Source organism: Chenopodium album, chromosome 6, assembly GCF_948465745.1.
Source record: "Chenopodium album chromosome 6, dcCheAlbu1.1, whole genome shotgun sequence".
Lineage (NCBI taxonomy): Eukaryota > Viridiplantae > Streptophyta > Magnoliopsida > Caryophyllales > Amaranthaceae > Chenopodium > Chenopodium album.
Window position 1 is genome coordinate 50,786,923 of NC_137839.1, and position 20,254 is coordinate 50,807,176.

The 20,254-nt window shown below is 38.0% G+C and overlaps 1 long non-coding RNA gene and 1 other non-coding gene across 4 annotated transcripts; one reads left to right on the plus strand and one right to left on the minus strand.

The window, feature by feature from the left end:
* The first annotated feature begins 4,384 nt into the window (after window positions 1–4,384).
* Window positions 4,385–4,491, plus strand: LOC145637684 (small nucleolar RNA R71). Its single transcript, XR_014114424.1, has one exon. It is a non-coding gene; the product is annotated as a small nucleolar RNA R71 (small nucleolar RNA).
* Window positions 4,492–9,195: 4,704 nt separating this feature from the next.
* Window positions 9,196–13,880, minus strand: LOC145634885 (uncharacterized). Of its 3 annotated transcripts, XR_014113670.1 has the most exons (5): window positions 13,740–13,880; window positions 12,864–13,005; window positions 12,546–12,608; window positions 11,225–11,349; window positions 9,196–9,737 (listed from the first exon to the last, which is right to left on the minus strand). It is a non-coding gene; the product is annotated as an uncharacterized LOC145634885 (long non-coding RNA). The 3 variants fall into 3 exon arrangements; XR_014113668.1 differs by lacking the exon at window positions 12,864–13,005; XR_014113669.1 differs by lacking the exon at window positions 12,864–13,005 and having other exon boundaries at window positions 13,703–13,866.
* Window positions 13,881–20,254: the final 6,374 nt, after the last annotated feature.

Consider the following 20,254-nt stretch of genomic DNA (forward strand, 5'->3'; position numbering starts at 1 on the left):
TGCACCAGAAGAACTACCACCAAAATAATCAGCCTGAAAACTCCCCCCCGACGGTCCCCCGAAAGGAATGTCCTGGCCGTACCCATGGAAGGCAGAATATTCAGTGTAAATACCATGGGCAGTGGGATCCCTATCGTATCCCTAGGGTGGAGGCTGAAACCAGTCAGGGTAAATAGCATCGTCGGGAATGTTTCCCCGACGTGCATAATCATCGTACATAGGGTAGAGAGCTCTACCCTGCTGGTTCCTCTCTAGTTACCCTAACCTTTGGTCTATGGAGCCTACCATCCTCCTAAGGTCAGTATGGGAATTCTTGAAGCGTCCTAAGGCCTGACCTATACTCTGAAGGTCCCAAACTGGGTCAGAGTCAACATGAGGGACGAAGTGAGACATGCAAGGTGGAGAGAATGCCACCTCGGGCTGAGGCTGAGGCTGGGGTGGTGGAACTGGTGGTGGTGGTGCTTGCCCCCTAGCGTTGGCAACTAAAAGATCATATGTATAGGATGGTTGCCCTGGGGGAAAGGTGGTCAAGTCAGGACTAGGTAGGGGAAAGATGGGCAAAGGTTGCTCGCTCCTAGTCCTAATATACCAAAAGGGTGTCTGCTCGCTATCCGGTCGTACCCACCCCAACTCCTCAAAATATCTAGCAGTCATATAGGTATATGGTCCACAGTTGGTCAGTTGGTGGGGTCCATCCACTACAAAACCGGCCTTTTTCACTACTATTCGAGTGATAAGGCCTCCTATACGGATGGGGGTGCGAGATGTGGTACTGGTCGTGGCATGCCTACTCAGATGGTGAATAATACACCTACCTATGTTCAATTTCCCGAACCCATACACATAGTTTCCTATGACAGCTAGTTCGTTAGTTTGGGCATTATGGGGCTCGTTCCTACCTAAAAAACACAAACCCGCAAATCTTTGCCAGATTTTTTGAACAGGGTGATGAATAGGTTTGGTACTAGCATGTTGGGGGTCGGGAGTAGGCAAACCAGTCAAAGCATGATATATATCACCCATTTTATAGTCCGCATGCCATTGGTGAGGTAACTCAGAATTTAATTCAAACAATTTACAAAATTCTACATAAGTTAAACTAATATTCCTATTGTTTAACCTAAAAATTAAATTTGGTCCATTTCTACTACTTACAACTTGTAAAGAAGACAAGAATTCACAAGTTAGTTCTTGGTATGTAGTATAGTGCATATCAACAAATTTTCTCATGCCAATGTCATTTAAAAATCGTTTTACAAAATCATACAAACCAATTGATTCTAAAGTAGGGCGGTGTAACCACCGAGAAGGAATTACCTCACGCTCGATTAAGTGTTCCAGCCGCTCCTTTTGCTCTCGGCTAGCAATACGGATCGTTGGCCAGTACGAGAGTTGCAAATCCGGGTCGTATTCCTCCCTCGAACTAGAGCTCCTACCGAAAATAGACCGAGCCCTCTTTGAAGCCATGGTAGAAATGGGTATGAAAATTTATTTGAATAAAATCTGAAAATTTTTATACGGAAATATAGAGGATGAAGAGGGGACTAAAGATATGTAAAAAGTTTTGAATTTGGGTGAGAATTGGAGAAGAAATCTTAGAGAGAAGGTAGAGAGAATTTGAGTTAGAGAGAGAAAGTTATGGAGAAATAAGAGTGAAATGAGAAAAAGGGACGAAGAAAGAAGAAGAAAATGCGTCGGGTCCGTCGCGCCCGGTCAGGCATGGGCTCGCCCGGTCCGGCGATCTAATTTGTGAAATCTGTTCAGCTCTCGCGCCCGGTCGGGCGCCATTTGCCCGATCGGGCGATCTAAATGCTCGATTCGAGTCAATTCTCGCGCCCGGTCGGGCGCCCTTCGCCCGGTCTGGCGATCTAACGCTCGAATTTTCACCTCTTCTCGCGCCCGATCGGGCGAGAGTCGCCCAATCGGGCAGACAAATATGTCCGTATACGACGGGTTTCGCACGCGGTCGGGCGAAAATACTTGATTCTTAAGACTAGCTCTCGCGCCCGGTCGGGCGAGCTTCACCTGGTCGGGCCCGAGGCTAATTGACGAATTTCGTATTTTGTTCTTTGCTTTAAATTTTGGCTATCTCTTTTCCTTCAAACCTGTATAAACACTCATAAAACTCATTAAATTCCATCATCTCTTCTCTCATAAGAAAAAAGGAAAGAAAAACTAGTCTAAAAAGCATTAAAAATACGGGTTGCCTCCCGCAAAACGCTGGTTTATCTAGGTCCCGCAGGACCTTCTTACCAAGTACAACAACTAGGACCCTTAACCTAACGCTTGATCGGGTGGTTTCTCACCCGGTCTAGCGGTGTTTCGGCTGCGACGCGGCTTCCTGATATGCCTTGCGGGACGCCAATTCACTATGTCTGGTGGATCCTCCTTAACTTGGATTGGGGGGTTCTTCAATGCTACGCACCAAAGATCCTTCTTTGATCGAGGGTTGCTTCAAATTGTCATTGCATTCAACACTTGCAACTCGATTTGGCGGAACACTTACCGTAGGCTCAAATTGCACAACTTGCTTGATTGATTCCACCTTTTCGTCCTCAAAACCAAGACCAACAGTGTAGAGGGCTCTTTCTATTGCATCGACTTCCTTTTGCCATTTGTCTATCTTATCTGAAAGGGATGCAACACAAGATACCGCCTACAAGGGGTCTTTTTCAAGAGCTTGGGGCTTGTTAGAATAATTTTCAACCACATTAACACTAAATCATTTCTCCTCAGTCATGGAGCTTCTAGGGGTATTATTAAGATTAAAAATAACTTTATCATCCCCTACTGATAGTGTTAACTTACCATTTCTCACATCTATGATTGCTCCTGCAGTGTTAAGGAATGGTCTACCCAAAATAATTGGGGTTTTCATATCCTCAGCCATATCAAGAACAACAAAATCAACAAGTATATAAAATTTACCTACTCTAACGGGGACAACTTCTAAAACACCTAACGGTAGGCCATTTGTAGCGTAATATTGGTAGCTTTTAATTTACCCATATTCAACTTGGAACACACAGATAATGGCATGACACTAACGCTAGCACCCAAATCACACAATGCATTATCAATCATTAGATTGCCTATATGACAAGGGATAGAAAAACTACCCGGATATTTTAATTTAGGTGGAGACTTATTTTGAAGTACGACACTACACTCTGCAGTGAAAGCTACTGTCTCTACCTCACTAATAGACCTTTTCCTTGTCAATATTTCTTTCATAAATTTTGCATATGAAGGAATTTGTGTGATTAATTCAGTGAAGGGAACTATTACCTTCAAATCTTTTACCATCTCCAGGAACTTACCAAACTGCTTATCCGAGGTTGTCTTCAATTAACGATTGGGGAATGAAAGTTTGATAATTGACTTTGGAGCATTATTGCTCTTGTCTGGAGTAGCCACCTTTTCTGGAGTCGTACCCTGCAATGTAGAATTAGATATATTAGTATTATGCTTTAACCCTGCAGGGCTATTAGCTACATCGTCAGGTTTAATGGAATTAAGATTAGCATTATTTAATAAAACAGGTTCATCAACTCTGGGCATAGGGGGCCCTTCATAGTTTGAACCACTCCTTAGAGTAATTTCATAGGCTTGATCCGTAGTCCTGGTCGGCTGTGCCGGCAGAGCTCCCTATTGGCGGGCTTGAAGAGTAGCGGAAAGTTGCGCAATTTGATTATCTACAATTTTATTGTGCGCTAGGATTGAATCAATTTGCGCATCTCTACTGTCCATATGCTTCTGTATATTAACCAACATTGCTATAATTTCCACCAAAGAAGGGTCAGAAGATGAGGAGGATTGTTGTGGTTGGTTTTTCTGGCTAGCATTGGGATGGTAATATTTCTGCTGCTATTGTTGTGGCGCCTGTGGTTCTTGTGGTGGTGGATTTTGAACATTAGTACTCCGGTAGGAAAGGTACGGATGATTCCGATACCCAGGATTATAGGTGTTGGAGTATGGGTTATTATGCCTATAAGCTTGAAAGGCATTAACTTGCTCCACGGAACTCCTGCAATCTTGTTCCCAATGACCTATAATACCACAATTTTCACAAAAAGCCTCATTAGAGTTATTATTAATTACAGAAACATTAGCTACATTAGCAGTGCTCAAATTATCTAATTTTTGGCAGATAGAGGTCAGGTGAGCTTGCAGAAAGGATACAGAGTCAACACTATGTTTCCCCTTGTTAGCAAATCCTCTAGGATTCCCATATTGGGAATTGTGTATCGCCATATCTTCAATAACCTGACCTGCATCATCAACATTAAGATTCATAAATCTCCCACTACCTGCAGAATCTAAAATTATTCTAGAAGAATTTCCAATGCCATTATAAAAGGCTTGGATTAACTGCCATTGTGCTAAATTATGGTGGGGGCATTCTCTTTGTAGGTCCTTGAACCTATCCCAAGCCTCATATAAAGATTCATCGGCTTCTTGGCCAAAGTTCTGAATTGCACTCCGTAGTACGGCTATTCTCTCTGCTGGATAATACTTGTTATAAAATTCAAAACCAGAGTTTCCCAGTCAGTTATACCAAGTGCAGTTCTATTTAAGCCATTAGACCACAATTTAGCTTTTCCAGTTAAAGAGAAGGGAAAGAGAATCTCCCTGATTTGGTCTTGTGTGACCCCGGCTTGCCTGATGGTATTACAATATTGACAATAGTCGGCAATGTGAAGATTTGGGTCTTCACCCTTGGCTCTACTAAATTGCTTCCTCTCTATCATCGTTATAAATTGGGGTTTAATTTCAAATTGTACCCCATCAAGAGCCGGAGTGGGAGTGAGATGTGGAAAATCTGTGAGCTTGGGTTGTGAGTAATCACTGAGCTTCTTTGGAGCCGTCAACTCTGATTCTGGATCTGATAATACCTCTGAATCGCTAGAACCAGTTGGAGGGTCTCGGTGATTATTATTATCACCAGAGTTCGCCAGAATCTGCTTGTAGAAGTTCTTCTGTCTATGATAGGAACGTTCGATCTCAGGATCGAATGGGATGTACCCTGATCTGGAACACCTGGGCATAAACAAAAACTAAACTAATCAGAAATAAAAATAAAAACCGTCTCCCCGGCAACGGTGCCAAATTTTGACAGGGTAAAGTCGTATCCCTAATTAAAAAGTAATTCCTAAATCCTCTAACTAATGTAGATAGGGAAGTAGGGTCGAATCCAAAGAGAAACGGATCTTCCTATTCCTAATTAACTAATATAATCTAGATTATGAGGTAACCAATATTTATATTTGAACAATAATCTAAACTACGGAGATCAAGAACAAGGAGAAAATAATATATAAAAGGATCTAGGGCATAGGTTCACCAATAAATAATATTCCAAGGTTGAATATAACAATCATTCATCAATGCATAATTAATCAGATCATAAAGGGCTTTCGCTACGTATTACAATCACACAATTAATTTACCGTTATTAAATCTCATCTTTAGAATCTCGACTTAACCATTTATAAATTAGCCTGCCTATTGAAACTAGACCTAAACATTAATTCTCATCTGTCGAATCTCGAATCAATATTGTCAAACTCATGCATAAAAGATCAGGCCTAATCCTGTCACAGAGCATTAAATCAATCAATAGGAAATTAATCTAGCATTGACAATCAACAACAATAATTTACCCCTTCATATTATTTATGGATCCCCACAAACCCTAGAAATAGAACTACTCACACATAGTAAAAACTAAACTAATCAAAGCAATAAAGTATGACTTGATTCAAAGAATAAAATAAACAACTAAGATTAAGAGAAGAGAAATAGTTACCAAATAAATTTGGAATTAGGAGTAGATTAAGATCAATGGTATAAGAGAGAGAAAATCTAAGGAAACAATTAAGAGAGTAAAGAAAGAGTAAAAGAGAGATCCTAAAATCGTATTACGGAGGAGTATTTATACTCCGTACAAATCCTAAACTAAAACAAACTTAAAGGACAAAATTAACTCCAAATGTTTACACGCGCCTGATCGAGGGAGGCACCGCTCGATCGGGCGCGCCTTTTTGCTCTTCGGGACGAATCTAGCGCCCGGCCGGGCGCGTCACCGGGGCCGACCTTCGCTTCTCCCGCCCGGCTGGGCGCGCCTTCAGGCGCCAGCCTTTTGGCCGGGCGGCTCTCTTGGGCCACTATCTTGACTACGTTTGGGCTTTGATTCTTCGGGCCAATCTTGATTTCCTCTTCCAGTCTTGAATACTCGGTCTAAATGCCCCAGAATCACCTATATCGAGCCCTTAATCACCGGTTCGATGACTCTAACCGGCCTTGGGCTATAAAAACTGGTCGTGATTCTCTAATCCTCGTGATTGCTCCAAAATTTCTCGGGAAAATACTCCAAAAGTGTAAATCCCTGCAAAAGACAACCAAATCTACGAAAACACTAGAAAACGCCAATTAGTAATAAAAGTGGCTCGAAAGAGCCAAAAACACTACTACTTATGACCAAGGGACGGGGGTAAAACACTATATAAAATAGACATATCAATGGAGTTACCCCTATTGATGTTCGTATGGACGTTCTATAACACCACAATACGAAGTGTAGTTTATTCGACCAGTCTTTATAATTTTCTGCCATTTTCTTATTGATGACTGTTATGTTTTTGTTTGCCGATCCTACAGCTCCATTCATTTGAGGTCTGTACGGAGATGAGTGATGATGTTTTACTTTATAACAAGTTAAAAGGATCTTGACTTCAGCTTTGAATTGAGATCCCTGATCACTAATTAGTTCATGTGGAACTCCATATCTACAAAATATGTTTAGTTCGAGAAACTTTGAGACATGTTTAAAAGTGATATTCACGTAAGAGGCAGCCTCAATCCACTTGGTAAAGTAATCGATGGCTACTAATACGTACTCGTGCCCTCCTACTCCTGTTGGAGAAATTTTACCAATTATGTCAATTCCCCAAGTTGAAAAAGGCCAAGGGGAAGTGAGGTTATATAGTTCGGATGGTGGAAGGTGTTGTAAATTAGCGAACACTTGGCACTCAGGATATTTTTTGACATTCATGTTCCATAGTGCACCAATAGTACCCTTGTCATGAAATTATCTTTGCAAGCATTTTACCATTCATGTGAGGTCCACAAACACCTTTTTGAGTATGTTCCATAAGGCGTGTGGATTTGGGTTGCTCTATACATGATAAGCTTTGACCATTAGGTCCTTTTTTATATAATTGACCGTTTACTAGACCGTATTGTGCCGCAAGTATTCTTAAGGCTCGTTGGTCTTTGGATGAAGTATTTTCAGGGTATGTGCCATGGGTAATATATTGGAGGATATGATCATACCAAGGATTATCTCTTTCAATGTCATTTATTTCCTCTATTGCGTTGCAATATGCTGGTTCTTCTCCTCTATCAACGCATAATGGCATCATATTTAAGTGATCTGGAATGTTGATCATTGAGGCTAATTTTGCTAGCGCATCGGCAAATTGATTATCATCCCTTGGGAGATATTTAAAATCAATATGTTCAAAATACTCGATAATTGGCTCTAGGTGTGCTTGGTATAATATCATTGTGGAGTTCTTTATTTTCCATTTTTTTAAATATATGATTTATAATCAAACTAAAATCTCCATATACCTCAAATTTTTGCACACCTATGCTAGCGGCTGCTTCTAATCAAATAATGCACGCTTCACATTCCGCGGCATTATTAGTAACCTCAAAGTTTAATATGATAGAGATTGGAGTATGTGCTCCCTCTGGACTTATGAGTAACACCCCTACGCCACATCCTTTTTGATTAGACGCACCGTCGAAGTACATTACCTATTTTTCATCTTGTGTCATGAGAATCTCTTCATCCGGAATATGAGTAGTTTCTGCATGACTTATTTGAATTGGATGTTCGGCCAGAAAATCGGAAATCACTTTTCCTTTCATTGACTTTTCAAGAATATATTCTAGCTCGAATTCGGCCAACATCACCAACCACTTGGATATCCTTCCTTGTATAGGTGGTTGTTCAAGCAAATACTTAATCGGAGTTTGTTGAGAAATTACATGAGTGGTGTGTGGTAGCATATAATGTCGTAATTTTTTAGTCGCCCACACTAATGCTAGACTCGTTTTTTCCAAGGTGCCATATTTTGTTTCACTAGTTTTCGAGCTCCACGCGCGCGATGCGCGCGCTTCGTATGGTGAATCGGAAAAGTTTAGTTTGGCACTTAACGTTAATGCGTAATTAATTTGTTGTATATTGACATATTGTGTGTTACATTCACAAATATAATGTTATGATTATATATAGATTAATAATGTTGTAGTTGTTTATGTAGCAATAATTTATAATGTGTATTATAATTATAGTGCATTCTTGTTGATCGTTTATGGTATTAGGCCAATTGCCGGATAAAAAAGACGATATGAATGTAGGGGTTTGCTCAACCCCTAAATAACATATTCAATTACTTAACCCCTAAATAACAACCCCAAAAAAGTTTGCTCAACCCTAGAAATTTGCTCACCTCTTAAAACCTAAAAATATTAGTCGTGAGCGTCCTAGCTACACCAACCCTACTTAAGATGGCTCAAATAATATACCTATTCTTGCGCTTGAACTTCTTTGACACCACATCGGGTTAAATAGTTTGCTCATCCTTAAATAATTTGTCCGCCCCTAAAAATTGTATACAAATTTCCTCACTCGTAAATAGTTTGCTCACCCTTAAATAACTTTTTCACCCCTAAAAATTGTATACAATTTTCTCACCCGTAAAATAAATTGCTAACTCATCAAAAAATTGTTAACCATTGAATAGTCTGCTCACCCCTACATAATTTGTTCACTCTCAAAAACAATACGAAGTATATAATTACCTTACTCCTTAAAGAGGTTGCAATGGTATAATATTAGGGCATATCGATTAATTGAACGTTTATTGTGGATTGTATCAAATAGAAATAGTTTGTTCACCTCTGAACAATTTGTTTACCTCTATCTAAAAATTTATACAACAACCTCATTCTAAATATAATATTATTCAACCCTATTTAAGTAGTTTGCTCACTCCTAAAGAATTTGCTCACCCGACCCATAAACATCATATTTTACCTCGCCTTTAAACAAATTGTTCACCCCTAAATAGTTTATTCACCCCTTAACCATTAATCTACCGTTGGGCTCCAAAGACATACATGTGCAATAATAAACCAATTTCTAGCCCACTCTTATTATAAGAGTACCAAAATTTTCGTGTAGTTTGTACATCAATAAGAATATATCATCATATTCCCGTCCAAAAAATAAAAGAATATCAAGCACTCTTCTCAAGCAAAACCCGAATTTGAATCTCACTTCTTTTTTTTTTTTTTTATTTTTTTTGAAGAAGGTGGGTAAATATATTAAAACAAATATTAAGTTACAACCAGATTTGCAAGAGACAAAATGCCTTGCGGGAAATTAGAATAAAAAATTTGCTTAATCCCACCAAAGGAACCATTCTAGCAGAGCTAGGTGTGCAACATCATTACCACACCTTTTGGCATGATGACAGAAGTAAAAGAAGACTCAATTAGACACATATCCTCAATAATCAGATCATACAGAGCTCTCCACTTCAGTCCTGAGCATATGGCTTTTACTACCTCTAACGCATCGCATTCTAGTTCAATGTTCTCGAAACCAAGTTGGCGAGCCAAAAGTACTCCCATTCCTGGAGCAACATCCTCAGCCATATAACCTTTGGATGTAGAACAATTTGGATGTAGAACAATAAAGAAAAATTAAACGGTGTAAGAGCCACAATTGATGAAGACCTCATGAAAAAGTACATTTGCCCAACAAATTATGCATATTCAATTAGTCTAGCAATTTTTTCTCCTCCTTTGTTATGCTAAGCATCAGATTCTTTTCTTTCAAATGAAGATAAAGTAGTTTAGTAAAATGTTAAGCAGCGGATATGGTTTAAGGACCATAAGCTCTTTATCAAAACTAAAAACAACTAATAAAACAAATGTGATATAAAATTGTCCAAACACCCCCCACCATTATGTACCTTAAGCAAAGCCAAGAACATTACTTAATCCCATCAAACAATCAGAAGCTACAGTTTTCTAATACATTTTCCTTTGCAGCACTAAAAGACACTTCATTCAATAAGGACTCTTTCAATTTTGAAGAAATACATAGCACCAAGCCAGTACATTACCCATGAACACAGAATCTAAGGCTTGTTAACATTTTTGGTTTAGATCTCTTAAAAACTAAAGACTCGAGATCTCTTGAAAATCAAAGACGTGTTGATCCTTCACACAGAGGAGACCCCCCCCCCCCCCCCCCCCCCCCCCCCACCCTCCAACTGAGAATTACCCCTCCAAACCCTTTATCCCAACAAAGCCAGATACAAATCATCTTAAGTCCTATCTACCCTTATTGCTGTCACATCAACAATTTTAAGTTAGCTATTGAATATTATTGAAGAATGAGGATCGTGTTGAACAAAAGAATCCTATTTCCATTTGCCCAGGTAAATATCAGGCAGAAACAATTGCCACCTGCTCATCATGTACATTCTTAGGAGGATTTACTCAGCTTAGGATTCGGCTTCGATCGTCGCCTCTTGCCTTCTGACTTCTACCTTTCCCTTCTTCTCTTCCTCCTTCCTTCCACCATCATTCAACTCAACCATCTCAACACCCCCATTTTCCCCTTCTTTCCCTGCATCCCAACCAGACACAACATCTGCAACAGACACAACATCTGCCTTCCTACCAGATTCAACCCCCAAACTCTCTCTCTCTCCTCCCACATTTATCCCTCCCCTCATGTGCTGCTATCTCTTTCCCAAAAACACAACCCATCTTCTATTAACCCAAAATACCCTTATATCTCACCATAATCCAACGATCTACTCCAATTAACCCCTAATTAATCACTACCTAGAAACCCTAATCCCCTAAAATCTTCGAAAATCAACAACTGAAACAGCCAAACAATGCCAAATCATTAAACCCCACTAACATAAAATCAAACCCAACATACAAAAACATGGATTCATTAAACAATCAAGTAAAAAAATGACTTACTTTAGCAAAAATTGGGCAGTAAAGATATATATATCAAACAATAGACAAATCAACTATAATAATTTTAAAAACATTTTTTTAAAAAAAAATTCTAATCTAAACAACTAAATCAAGTACATAGAATAAAGGACAGATGACCTACATGGAGTGATGTCACAACAACCGCTGGAACGAGGAGAGAGGGAGAAATATGACGTCACATCAAAGGGGTGACGTTTGCCTCATTTGCAAACACCTCGGCAATCTTATGCTAAGAGCACTTTCTTCCTGTGTTGTGTAAAGCTACAAATGTTAATGTAATTGTTAAGCTAGAGGACTCCATCCATAGAAGAGTAGCTGCTCATTTGTCAATGTAACAAAGTTATTCAGCAATTAAATTATTTATACACTTATATTTTATATTATTGTTATCTATGATATGAAATTAGTTAATATGAACATCACATTTTAAAATCTAGAAACGAGAAAAAGGTGAAGTAGAGGAAATCATGAGGCCAATGATCAAAATATCAAATAGAAGGGACATAAGAACGTATCTTTCTTTGAAATTTCTACAAGAGTTTAAGACCTTTTTAGACACAAAGCAATAATGTGACATTAAAGAGACATATCATATTGCAGTGGTTGCATCCGATGCGAAACTTATGAAAAGTTTCCCCATCAGCTGATAACAAATCCACAAAAATACTCAGTTTATTACAAGCCTTGCATTTGTTATGAGTTCCAGTAAATGCCATAATTTCATATAATATAGTATCTACGATATTGTGTTTGTTATCAAATATCAAGCCTATATAATAAACAACAAAAAAATCATTAGTTAACTTCTCTAATGGTGCTTACTGCTAATTTTCTTAAACTCAAAAAGTATCAAACAAGTATAGTATGATAAAGCATATAGATCATTGACAAGAATTGTCAAATCATGGAACATAAAAAAAAAGTATCATCTATCAATGGAGAACTGAAAGAAAAGGAAGAAAAATTTGGATGATGACCTAATTTGGTTTACAATGATGATAGCATGTCCAATTAGATCGTGCACAAAGAATTGCAAGTGTAGAATATTTTGTAGTTTCCTTATCCATAGTTAGTCAATCAATGAGTCAAAACTACCAAAAAACCAATCATGATAAACTACCTAATTTGGCTTCATGACCATTACTTTTCATTATAAATTTACAAAGTCTTGTTTCCTGTTATTCAATCTGTTACATCTTATTTTTGTTACCATCATGTCTAGTTCTATCAAGCTCTTTACGTTTTCGTGATTGTCACCTAGTTTTTTTTTTTTCCAACTACAAGCTACCTAGCGTCACGAATTGATGTATGTATATAATGTAAGGTGCAACCAGGGAATTAATTATTTTCCCATCAGTCACCACAGAAATCAAATTATATCAATCTAAATGCTACCTGATAAATTATTCTGATCTGAAATCAAACAAATGAGGGAAGGCTACCTGAAGACCAGTTGTAGGAACATCAAGAAATGTGGCTCTTGCAAATTAGCGACCCACCGAAAACTGAAGGACAACCCGATCCCAATCAAAAAATTTATAATAAAAACGATAAAGCATCAAAATTAGATACACACAGATGTCAAGCTAGCTTAATCATTACTTAGTTGCCATATACATCAAGAAAAGAAAAAAAAATACTACGTCCGTTAATTATTATGTGCAACAAAGGGGTATTATTTGTGAGGCATAAAATATTCCTTTGTTGCACATAATAATTAACGGAGGTAGTATAAAAAAGAAAAAGTTCATGGAAATCACCTTTTTACTAATTTTAACACCTAATAAGTTTGCTTCTCGCAAAACAGAGAGCCTGAGTTGTAAAGGATAGACATCTAACATATCAACACTACCAGCTGAAAAACTTTCAACGTGCTTCATTGCTTTTTTAGAATCACTATGCCTACATAAAAAAAGGTTTAAAAGATTAATTCACAATACGCTGAGCAATCACTCAATCAAAACTATTTTAATCTAACAAAAATAAGAATCTAGATTGATTTGAAATGAAAACTTCATCAAGCATTTAGTTTTGAAATATCAAAAGTGATGGCTTATAAAGTTTTGATTGTGTAAGGCAATTATCTTCTCACATTATCACAGCTATCATTCTCTTGAATTTACATGTCAATTTCAATCCGGGTTGTTTAGAGATGACAGAAATTAGTGACCCACTTGCCAATACAACACATCATACTGACACAATTACGGTTCAAATTGCAACTAATTTACATATGAATTAGCAGCATAAACATTGATTAGTACAAAACAAAATAGCATTATTGATGATTATCTAATATGCATACAATATCGCTTATGCCACAAATAAGCAATTAATAAAACAAGCAATAAATATCTAATGGCTTATAAAGTTTTGATTGTTTAAGGCAATTATCTTCATCAATTGTGGCTCTTACACCGTTTAATTTTTTCTTTATTGTTCTTCATCCGAAGGTTATATGAGTAGTTAAAAAGAGTTAAGGTGTATGATCATTCTCATAAGAGTCACAACCAGCTATAAACCTATCAAATTCAGTGGCTAAACCTAGCAAATAATTTGGTAAAGCAAATAGGGTATGTATTTGTATGATATGATTCACACTCTTTATTTTCTAGTCATGGAGAATTATCTCATACCCATTCTTTGCATCAGCATTCACCTTTTGAATTAGCTATAGCAATATCCCTGAGCCGCATCCCATTGCTACATGAAAGCCTCGTATTACCCTTACCCATGATTTAATCCCACCGCATGCACCTACACAGACACCAGAATCATAGCTTAGTATCATCTGCCATAAGGCGAAAGGCCCTGAAAGCATACATGATACATTTACAGCAAACCAACAAGTATTTGCCAGTTTAACCTTTAGAATTACAAAGTCCAGAATTCAAATCATATAATTACAAAGAAATTGAAAAGTAATAAACACACAATTACTCATTCTTCAATAATATTCAATAGCTAACTTAAAATTGTTGATGTGACAGCAATAAGGGTAGATAGGACTTAAGATGATTTGTATCTGGCTTTGTTGGGATAAAGGGTTTGGAGGGGTAATTCTCAGTTGGAGGGTGGGGGGGGGGGGGGGGGGGGGGGGTCTCCTCTGTGTGAAGGATCAACACGTCTTTGATTTTCAAGAGATCTCGAGTCTTTAGTTTTTAAGAGATCTCAACCAAAAATGTTAACAAGCCTTAGATTCTGTGTTCATGGGTAATGTACTGGCTTGGTGCTCTGTATTTCTTCAAAATTGAAAGAGTCCTTATTAAATGAAGTGTCTTTTAGTGCTGCAAAGGAAAATGTATTAGAAAACTGTAGCTTCTGATTGTTTGATGGGATTAAGTAATGTTCTTGGCTTTGCTTAAGGTACATAATGGTGGGGGGTGTTTGGACAATTTTATATCACATTTGTTTTATTAGTTGTTTTTAGTTTTGATAAAGAGCTTATGGTCCTTAAACCATATCCGCTGCTTAACATTTTATTAAACTACTTTATCTTCATTTGAAAGAAAAGAATCTGATGCTTAGCATAACAAAGGCCTAGGTATTTTGCAGTTTGCAATGGGCATACATTTACAGCTGACCCATTATCTACCAAAGTAAGAGGGATATTGTATCCCTTGCACCCCACAGTTAGGTATAATGCATTGTTATCGGTAGTGTCTTTTGAAGGCAAATCATCATTAGTTAAAATGATTGATTTGTCGGATTTTACGCTAGTAAGCAAACTAACGAGATTTTGAGGGGTCGTGTCTGTGCTTACAGACAAGGCCGTTAGAGCATTCTTAAGAGAATTCCTATGTATTCACCTTGGATTGGCGAAGTTATTTAACCAATGGATCTTCCACCTCAAGTGGAGGTGGTACTGTATTTTGCATTTGACCTTGTGTTTGATTTTGTGTGGTCAAAGATCCATTTAGTGGTGGTGGTGCTTGATAAACTCGCCCAGAACAAGTTAGATAATCTACCTCATTTGGATTAGTTGTAGGACTCACAAACCAAATTTCTTCTAGAGGCTTTGGATGTGCCTCCATTTCAAGATGTTTCATGAGTTGTGCTTGATGCCATTGTTCATCCAATAAGAGATTTGATAGGTCTTGTGACTTCCTCAAGAAATGATCCCAATCAAGCGCTCCATTTGTCTCATTTTGTAAACAAGATGGAGGTGGGACGGCGACATACTTAGAGACATATAAGTCTTGAAAGTCGTCACCCCATAATCCACATACTTCGTTAATTGCCCCTATGAGTATTGTGGCTAGAGGTTTTCTATAGGTGTGATATAGTCCAAAGGATTGAACGTACCACTTCCCATATGATCCTCATCAATATGAAACACCCCTAATGGGGATGCATTATTGTTAGGTTTAGGCGTGGGAATTCTCCCATCGTCTACTAAATCTTGTATTTTGTGTTTTAAGACATAACATCGTTCAGTATCGTGCCCAACGCCTCTATGATAAGCACAATAAGAATTTCCATCCCATTGGGGAAACCTTCTTTATGGTGGAGTGGGTGGTGTCGGTCCTGTTGGCGCAAGTAAGCCTTTTTTGCTTAATTTTTCTAATAACTCTTTATAGCTTACAGGAAATGGTGTAAATTTTCTTTGTTTTGTCCACCTCCTTCTAAGATCATTATTGTTGTATTGATTTGTATTATTGTATTGCGTGGTGGTCGCAAATACATCAATAGAGGATGAAGTATTATCATTCCCCTTTTTGTAGTTATTCTTAGGTTGATGATGATAATGGGGTTTATTTGCTTTCTCTTTAGCAAGATCATCTTCAATCCTAGTAGCCACATAATAGACCTTTTAAAAAGTGTCTAGACCAAGGTAGCGTAGATGTTTGTTGTATTTTTCATGACTGTTGTCGATGAATTTTTGTACCAACTCAAGTTCAGGTGTCCTTTGGGCAAGGTGGGATGCCTTTTCTCGCCATCTACCCTTCATCGTTGCCTTGTTTAAGCATTTCAAGCTCACGTAGAGTCGATTTGAACTCTACGTTACTCACATATTGGGTAATGAAAGCCGAAACTACATCTTCCCATGTTGTTTTAAATTTTGGATCTAACCCATAGTACCACTCTCTCGCGGTTGGGTCTAAAGATAAAGGGAAAGTCAAAGCATAAAGCTTAGGATCAACTCCCTTTAATGCCATGGTGCCAGTAAAACTCATTGAGTGGCTTTGTGGATTATTGGTCACCTTAAATATTGGCAAGTCCGTAGCTACGAACTTTTCTGGCAAAGCAAGTCCTGAGGGAGGAGCAAACTTTTTTGCGTCGAAGTACTTGTTCCCCATGGTGGAACGAATAAAAAGCTTCTGTAACAACTTTTCTTTGACTGATAATTGTTCCATCTTTTGTTGCAAGGCTAGAGCCTCGACATTTTTCTTTTCAGCTTTTTCAAGTTTCTTAATTCTTCTTTCCTCGGCCTCTTGAGCCTTTTCTTCTCTTAATCGAGCAATCTCTTCTTGGAGTTGTTCGATGGTTGACATTGTTGTTGGACTAGGACTAGTTGTCGAGGGAAGGTGGTTTGAAAGAGGTGGATTACTTGGTGATAAACGTAGAATACGAGCGCCCGGGAGTCTTCGTTCCCAAGCTTGATAACCGGCCCTAAAGGAAGTACGAGAGTATAAGTAAATCGATACGATTGTTTGAAAGGGAAAAAAAAAATGAAGCAAGATATATTCGAACGGATAACATCACCCTTAAACAATTCTCCGCTGAAGGTATTGTTTGAACGAATCAACTTGTTTTTTGAGAAATCAAATTGACTCGTAACAGTGGGTGCGCGCAAGAGATTGTGTTGCGCGCGAACGTCGCGCGCAATCAAATCTCTTGCGCTAGTTGGGGTCGCGCAACTTATCAAGTTGTGCACGCCACCTGCTCGTAATTTTTTTTTAATTCGAGCCCTTTTTTTTTGTTTGGTCATCATTTGTTTTTTTTTTTATGTTACCCTTCGAATATGAATTAAAATTACAAAGAGACTACTTTGTAATTGGGAACCTAGACCGAACTAAAAAAAAAAAAGAAAAAGACTATCCTAACACGTTGCACATAGTCACATAAGCACATAAAACATATCATAAGCCAAGATTCACGCAATGCCATTCTAAGGTCAAAGAGGCTTGGGTGTCCAAAGGTACCATATCTTAAGAAACGATGCACAAATCAATCACTCAACGTGTTGACTCATGAAATTGTCCTTCAAACATTTTGTTGGTGATATGGGTGGGATGATTGTTATTGATTTCGGGATAGAAACCTAGTGTTGGCGACCCCTAATCAATGAGCCAATCCACAATGGTTTAAGTGTGCTATACATATGCATGATACAATGTTGCTTGTTTGGTTTTTACTTTTGCGCAAAAGGAAGATATTATGCGTTTGAGTCTCGCTCTCTAACTAAAGATTATCCAAGTTAATTCTCATTACAACCCATAGGAAACCTAGTGTTGGAAACCTTGGATCATAAGTAAGAACTAATCATGTAACCTCTAAGTCCCCAGTCGAGTTGCCACTGTAAGGATGGTGATCCCATCGTATGGGGTCCTTCCTTAGATTCCCATGGCCACTTAAAAGCCTAGGACTTTACACTTTTTAGGGTGTATTAGGATTTGAATTCATGATTGTTTGGGAGACCTTGAATTAGAAATGATACTCTCATCACGCTTTTTTTGTAAGAAACAAGTAGGAGTCGCTAATGAGTTTTAGGAAAACTGAAAAACCTCGTTCATGCTTTTCTTCCATGTGGAGTTCATGGAATAATTAGCACAAATTGTAAGTTTACCCATGCCCAAATTGGTCTACATAAACTAGAAAGGAGTTCGGGAGCGAGGGTACTAAAATAACGTTCCTTTTAGGGAGCAGTCGCTATTCTAGCCCTAGTACGACCTCTACTAGCGCTTTCTTTTTTGCAATTTCATTATCAAACAATATATACAACGCGATACCTAAAACTAAGTTAGTTGATTTTATTTACACACGTTAATTCATGTAGGAATTACATTGCAACTTCGTTATTCTTTATTTAATTAATTTCGTGAAAAGAACAAGAAAATAAACAATATTTGTCTTGGCTTAAGTGATCAACCAACAATTGATTATCCAATTCTAATCTTTATTTAACGCAAGATACTATGCGGAAATAATTAATTAGTTCATTTAGGGTGATCAAACAACACTAATTAATTAATTAAGGTTCCTTTAAACAAGAAAATAAATGTGATTTATCTAAGTGCTCGGGAATTTACCACTTTTCTTTGATAGATCTCCATTTAGAACACTTATGGACACCTTCTTGTTGGGGAACCTCCATCGTAGTAACAAAATATCAAGGGGTGAGTGTTTAGGACAAGAGGTTTTAGGTAGCACAAGTTCACAAGTATTTTGCCAGATTTTTAGGTTATTTTTCTGTGTGTTTAAGCCTCGAATTAAGCCTCTAGTTATAGGAAATGGGTAGGATTAGGGTTTTGAACATTCTGCAGCAGGTGTCACGCGCAACAGGATTAGTTGCGCGCGGCATCCAAGCGCAAGTGATTTGGTTACGCTGTTATGGGCAGCGCAACTGAGCGTCTTGCGCGCGGCATTATGGTAAGATCCGATTCTATATTTTCATAAAATTCTGAATCTTCTGTGAGCGCATCTCTAGAGGTTGCGCTGACTGTCGCGCGCAACCGAATTAGTTGTGCACGCCTACCCAGCGCGACTGATTGAGATGCGCGCGGATTTTCCTGCGGCAGCATTAAAATTTAACCTTGGCGCTCCTAAATCCGTCATTAATGGGTTTTAAGCACGGGCTTAAGCCTAATATTGATCGGATTTAGTTAATTGGACCTCATTTTAGTTTTGTTTTTTTAGTTTTGGCTAGTTTTTGTGTTTTGTGGCTTAACCAGTTATCCATAAGCATTCTCCACTTCAATCTAATACAAAGATGGTTATCGTCGTCACACTTCCTGTCGGGACAGGAGGCCAAAAGTAGATGTCTACAGTAGGGGGTCATACTACTGAGAGCTGTTGGAAGCTAAAAGAAGCCATTCAATACTTGATCGATAATAACAAGCTTCCCATACCTCCAGCTAGCAAGAAGACTGGGTGATGATAAAATAAAGACACGAGGCGAGCTTCAAGATTTCATGACCTTTTTTTCTATTTCTTTTATTCAGCCTATCCCTAATAAGTCTAGCATAAGCACCTTTTATTTTCGTTAGATCTTATTTTGTAGGTTTTTTTTCCTTTTTACCTTTTTACCTTTTAATAAAATGAGCATTTATTTTTTTGCATATGATTATTTCATTACATTGCAAAAAAAAAAAAAAAAAAAAAAAAAAAAAAAAAAGATTAAAAAAAAATTAAAAAAAATCCATGTCGAACTAAGTACAAGGTATACCAATGATTTGAGGCACCCGTTGTAGCCTATCATATCATCTTCACCCTTTCAAATATACAGTCCTTTTTTGATAAACCCCTCACCTAACGATAGACCTTTCTTTTTTCAACCCACATCTACCTAACGTTGGGATTGGATAGTGTTCAATTTATGCAATTTTCAAAGAATAAAAGCTAGAGTGATTTTATAAAAATTTCAAAAGAATAAAATAGCAATAAAAGTGTGCAAAAGGGCAAGTGTTCCAATGTCATTCATATGAATATATCTTTGATAAGAACACGTCTCAAATTGCGTCTCTTATCGAGTACTCGGTACCGTGCCTGAGAAACATGAATGCCAAGTGAGTAATAGACCACATGATTGGGATTGCCCACACCTATCGAAAAAAGATAAAAAAAAAAAAGAGAGCAAAAAAAATAAATAAATAAAAGAGCTCAAAAGTGAGAAACCTCAAGCATAATAATACAAAGATTCAAAAGCAAGGTTGAACACCTTAGGGGGCTTATCTAGGGTCTTGAGCCTTTATCCCTTTCTTCTTCAACAACCTTTAGCCTAACCACGTTACAACCCTTAAAAGACCTCTTTGAGGTATACACATACTTGCGCGAGGTTCGGCTAGAGCTACGTTCGGCCTGATTCCTAACGGATACGTAGGAAACCTCACATCAAGGTGCGGCCGTTATAAAAATTGCATAATTGATCATATCTAAGAATTTACAATGCTCATCCATTTTCATTTAGAGCTAAACTTGGGGGCTTGAT